Below are 6,391 nucleotides of genomic sequence, written 5' to 3'. Positions count from 1 at the left end.
AGTATGATTTGACCTTTTACTCAGTTCTCAGCTCTCTAAGGCAGTGTGATTTGTAGTGTCAGCAGAGAGCAGTGAAAAGAGGAAAAAAAGGCAGAAAATCTGCTTACCTGGGTTTGTTTTTCAGCCAGCCACGTGGTACTCATTACATGAATACTCATTACACGAACAGATTCCTACTGCTGTGGAGAGTGTTCAATTTGCACAGGTAGTAGGATGTGCATAGTGTGTGATGTCTAGGAGGTTCCCATAACATGCAATGCCTTTACAGTTTTTAAGGAAATAATAAATAGAATGTTGATATTTAGCTGCCCTTTTCATTAGAGACTGCCTTTCTGGAAGAGATCTGAGTGACACAGATATAGTACCTAACAGGAACAAAAGATAAATTCTTTATCTTTTGCATACTGAATAAAGACATACAGAATTGATTGAGTCACAGAAGTGAAGGAAAGAGTATTTTCGAGCACAGTGGATGACCTCAAATTGTAATGTTCTCTCATTTAGAATGAATCTAGTAGACCTACCCATTCTTAAAATTTCAACAAAATCCTGGGAATCTGTAGAAGGGTTATAATTTGTATTCATTTTACTGGTGATTTCCGCAACTACAAATGATTTACATTAAGAAACAATGAAAAATATCACTGTTTCTGGTTTGGTTTTTAATTAAATTTAACTGAGAGAGCCACATTCAAGTTTGCTGTAAAATTGTTTCTTTGTTCCAAGCAAATGAGCACATAAAGGAGAATATATCAGGCTAAGAAGGGCACTGGATGAAAGTTTGTTGCAGCAAAGCCCTGGCCCTTCTTTGGTGGACTGAGGGGACGCAGAACTATATGCACTGGTAGCAAACAGCATTCTTTCATTTTTGATTCATATATTTCAGTTCAATTCAAACAATACTTGTTCTGCAGTGGAAAAAATATAATAATAAATTGTTCTTTGAGTAATTGTATCTTTTTGTAAAATAGCTGAAGAATTAAACAGAACATCAAACTCCAGAATCTGTATAATTGTTTCTCAAAGAAATGGTGCTTGATTCAACATGGGTCTCTTGCACATAATGCAAAGGAAGACACAATGGAAAATTTGTCTATGTGTGCAACATTGTCTTAAAAAAAAAAAAAAAAAAAAAAAAAAGGTTGTACACTTCTGGAGCTCCCAACCCAAGAAGGACATGGAGCTGTAGAAGTTGGTCCAGAAGAGGGTCACGAAGATGACCAGAGAGCCAGAACACCTTCCCTACAAGGACAGGCTGATGGAATTCTGGTCATGAGCGGTGTCCTCCAGGGCTCAGTACTGGGGCCACTTCTATTTCTTAATGATCTTGATGAGGGGATTGAGTGTACTCTCATTAGGTTGGAAGTGACACCAAGTTGGGAGGGGGTGTTGATCTGCCTGAAGGGAGAAAGGCACTACAGAAGGACCTGGATAGACTGGATCGATGGGCCAAGGTTAACTGTGTTAGTTTCAACATGGCCAAATGTCGGGTCCTGCATTTTGGATGTAACAACTCCAGGCAACCCTACAGGCTTGGGGAGGAGTGGCTGGAAACCTGTCTAATGAAAAGGGACCTTAGTGTACTGATGGACAGTAGTCTGAATATGAGCCAGCAGTGTGCCCAGGTGGCCAAGAAGGCCAGTGGCATCCTGGCTTGTATCAGGAATGGTGAATAGGTGAACAGGACTAAGGAAGTCATCCTGCCCCTGTACTGGTGAGGTCCCATCTCGAGTACTGTGTTCAGTTTTGGGCACCAGTACAGAAATGGAAAGATGCTGGAGCAGGCCCAAAGAAGGGGAATAAGACTTGTGAAGGGCTTGGAGAATATACCTTACGAGTAAAGACTGAAGGAACTGGGGCTGTTTAGCCTGGTGGAGGCTGAGGGGAGACCTTACTGCTCTCTTCAAATACCTGAAAGGTGATTGCAGTGAGAGCTGGATTGGTCTCTTCTCACTGGTGACAGAACAAGGGGGAATGGCCTCAAATTGAACCAAGGGGGTTTAGTTTGGATATTAGGAAAAACTTCTTTACAGAAAGGGTGATTAATCACTGGAATGGTGACCAGGGAGGTGGTTGAGTCACCATCCATGGATGTTTTTAAAACTGTTTGGATGTGGTGCTCAGTGGAGGGTTGTTAAAGTTAGGATTTGGAGTTTTGCCTGCACAGGACCTTGAAATTAACTTTTCTGTGAGCAGACACCAAAAATATTCCATGGGATATTCTCAACAGCCATCAAAGACTGAAATCCTGAACTGGGATGAATGCAGTTCTCTAGAGTTACTGATTGTGACTGCCCAACTCTGTGATCAGGTGCAGAAGGAAACACAGAAGGTCACATCCATTGTGGTTTCTACCTTCAGCTCTAGTTGTTGCTTTCCAAGTTTTTTTTTGTTTGTTTTTCTTTTTTTTTCTTTTTCTTTTTCTTTTTTTTTTTTTTTTTCTGCAGTTAATGTAGTACTTACCTTAGAATAAATTATTTACAAAAGAAAGCAAACTTTTTTTTTTTCAATCGTAGAATCACCAAGGTTGGTTCCCACAGAGGCACATAAGACTTGTGCTCCACACACCTCACCAGCTTCATTGCCTTTTTCTGGACACACTCCAGGGCCTCGATGTCTTTCCTGTAGCAAGGAGCCCAAAACTGAACACAGTACTGAACCTCACCAGTGCTGAGTACAGAGGGATGATCACCTCCCTGCTTCTGCTAGCCATTGGTCTTCTTGGCCACCTGGGCACACTGCTGGCTCATGTTCCAAGTGTCAAGTGTCAACCAGTATCCTCAGGTCCATTTCCTCTACACAGTCTTCCAGTCATGCTGCCCCAAGCCTATAGGTTTGCCTGGGGTTGTTGTGGCCAAAGTGCAGGACCTGGTCCTTGGTCTTGTTAAACCTCATCCCACTGGCCTCAGCCCAGCTATCTAGCCTGTCCAGATCCCTCTGCAGGGCCTTCCTACTCTCAGGAAGATTGACACTTCCTCCCATCTTGATGCCATCTGCAAACTTACCAAGGGTGCACTCAATGCCTTCATCCAGGTCATCAATAAAGGTACTGAACAGGACAGGCCCCAGTACCCACCCCTGGGGAACACCACTTGTGACCGGTCACCAGCTGGATTTAATTCCATTCACCACCTGGTCCACCAGCCAGATTTTTACCCAGCAAAGAGTGCATCTATCCAAGCCACGGGCTGCTAGCTTCTGTAAGAGAATACTGTGGGAGACAATGTCAAAGATTTGGTGAATTCTAGATAGAATATATCAGCAGCCTTTCTGTCATCCACCAGGCAGGTCACTCAATTATAGGAGATCAGGTTGGTCAAGCAGGACCTGCCTTTCTTGGACTCATGCTGGCTGGGCCTGATCTGCCAGTTTTCCTGCATGAGCCTTGTGAGCTCACTCAAAATTATCTGCTCCATAGCTTTTCCTGGCACTGAGGTTAGGCTGATGGGCAGACAGTTACCCAGATCTTCCTTACACCTCTTCTTGTAGATGGGAGTCATGTTGGCAAGTATGTCCTTCCTCAGTATACTTTTATATGGTGTTATAAGTATATAACCTATATGGGTGATGAGTTATTTTAAACTACATTTATATTTTTCCTTCAAATATAAATTGAGGGAAAATGGATTTTTAATTGCAATAAGTATAGAGAGAGAATTAATTTCAAATATTTTATGTAAGTAAAATTTGCTCTAATTTGCAAATTACTAATGTAAAATGCTTCAGGGAGACTTCATTGTGGCCTTTGAGTATTTAAACAGAGATTATAAACAGAAGAGAAATCTTTTTACACAAGCAGACGTGATAGGACAAGGGGGAAAGGTTTTAATCTCAAAGAGAGGAGACTTATGTTAGGCATTAGGAAGAAGTTCTTTACTGAGTGCAGTGAGGCACTGGCACAGGCTGCCCAGAGAAGCTGTGGTACACCATTCCTGGAAGTGTCCAAGACCAAGCTGGATGGGGTACAAGACAGCCTGAACAGCTGGCGGACAACCATCCCATGGCAGAGATTGGAACTGGATTGGCCTTAATGCCTCTTCCAACTCAAGCCATTCTATGACTCAATGATTATTAGCATAAGCTTCTTTTAGGATAGTTGAGGAAGTAGGCACTCTTGAAAGTGATCTTTCATTTTTAATGTACAGTGATAAATTGTAAAATAACTCCACAAAGACTTCAGATTTGCTTCCTATGAATATGCAGAATGATAGCTGCTCAGTTCTGTGGTTAAGCAATTGGTTATGATGTTTCACTGAGCTAAAACAATATTAGGAATTTGATAAAAATTTTGGACTATTTTGATTTAAGTTATAAGCGGTAAAACAAGACTGATCAATTCACTTCTAAGACTAATTTATGTGCAAGTCAGACAACAAATTTTGAGTATTCAGAGAAGTCAGAAAAAGCCACATTGTCAATGAAGAAAACTTGATGTCCGTTCCTACAAGTTTTTAAGACTCTTGAAACTTCTTATGTCCTCTGGGACAAGTTTCATGTATATTAAGTATATTATTTTATATTATATAGGTATATCAGGTATATTAGTTCTTTCTTCAGGACAGTAATCTGGAGGTTATAAGCAAAAACAGTACATACAAAAATCATAACTGCCAGACTTACAAAACTGTGTTCAAAGAACCTACATTTTAGTGACTGATACTTTTAGCCGTTTTTATGACCAGGCTAAAGTTGTTCCACTGAAGATTCTGAATTTACCTGTAAAATAATCATAGGTCCCAATTGTTTAACTGCTACTGGTAGTGAATTAAGTAAACCCATAGATCTGTAAAGTAGAGAAAAGATTTACATCTCTCACGTATCTGTTCAGACTTTTCAGTGTTCATCAGGCTACTAGTGTACAAGGCCTCGAATAATGTGCTTCAGAAATCATTAGGAATTAGCTGGTTAACATGAATGAAACTAGGAGAATCATCACATTTGTTATGTTGCCGCAACTTACATGGCAAGCAAGTAAAACAATTAAAATATGATGCTTCATTGAAGTTTTTCTGTATGTGTAAAAAAAGGACTTTGTTTAAGATCTTTACATCTTTGCTAGCAGTGCATTTGTTGCACAAATTAACTACAACAGAATATTGTTCACACAAACTGGAGTGTGACAGCAGCCTTCTTTCCTATTTTAATACCTGAAATCAAAATAAAAGCTGATTGGCTTCTTGCTTCTCCTCTGTGAGTGCTACTAAGAGTAATGCGCATTTCAGAACTAATGATAACTTTATTCATTGTGTGCATGCACAAAGACCCCAAATCTGATTTTGAGATAATGCAAATCACACTGTGTAAGTGACTGCAATGATGCGAGGTATAATGCACTCTATAACCCGATCTGTACGGTCACTGTTACCTAAAAAAGGTGAAACCCGGTATAAATTTGAGCTGAGTGGAAAGAAAGTTCAAAATCATAATTTCATTATATGAACTGTATAAATATGAACTATAGCTACACTAATGTTGGGATTGAGATTACCTATCTTTGACGGAACTGTGTTTACATATGAGCTACCTGATCTCAGTTACAATCAATGAAGACATTGTGAGGTCTGTCAGTCAGTTCCTCTGACCAATAAGGAAAGCTATTCCAAGATAAAATGAACTATTTCCTAGACCTCCATGGACTGCAGTGGGAATTTAGAAACTTGAATGTGTACCAACAGCTACACAGGAGAAATCCCAAATTAGGCACAATAAATCCTGATATAACTACCCAAACTTTACTAGTTTGAACTAGTAAATAAATATTCCACAGTCAATGAGACCAGCATCACCTTGGAGCAATTCATCACATCTTTGGATGCATGATTATCAAAGATTAAAGGGATCCTATCTCTGCTGATAGATATTCTCTGCATAGGGAAGGTTGAAGCTTACATTAGATTAAACAACAAAGGTGGATTTTATTCAAGACTAGATGTCCACATATGAGGCAAGTATCTCAGCTGCCATTACAGTTAAAAGGGTTTTTTCATTCAGTCACTCACTAGTGTCTACTGTGACTTGAAGCAATCTGAGCTATCATGCCTGGTGTCCAATTGCTATTCCAGATTACTACAGGACATACGCCACAATTTCCAGCCTGTTGAAAATGTGGCAATTATGTTAAAGTGCATCAAGTTACTTTAGTTGTATATTTTGAGGTAAATAAATGGAGCACAATGGAAATTCAATTTTCTCTAAAAGAAAGAATTTTACCTGAAGTACATATGTAAGAAAAAAAATATATTATATTACATTATCATGAAATAGAGAAATACAGCGTATGCATGTAAAAAGAAACGGGTCAGGAAAGGCTTTGATATTAATATTTACTTTCACACCAATGCTCTTCTTTCCAATTTATAAGTGTGATTCATAGACACTCCTACTGCCACCA

The sequence above is a fragment of the Lagopus leucura genome, unplaced genomic scaffold (assembly GCF_019238085.1).
Source record: "Lagopus leucura isolate 7727_CA_CO unplaced genomic scaffold, USGS_WTPT01 Super-Scaffold_702, whole genome shotgun sequence".
Lineage (NCBI taxonomy): Eukaryota > Metazoa > Chordata > Aves > Galliformes > Phasianidae > Lagopus > Lagopus leucura.
The sequence above is the reverse complement of the archived record's forward strand: the minus strand, read 5'-3'. Positions refer to the sequence as shown.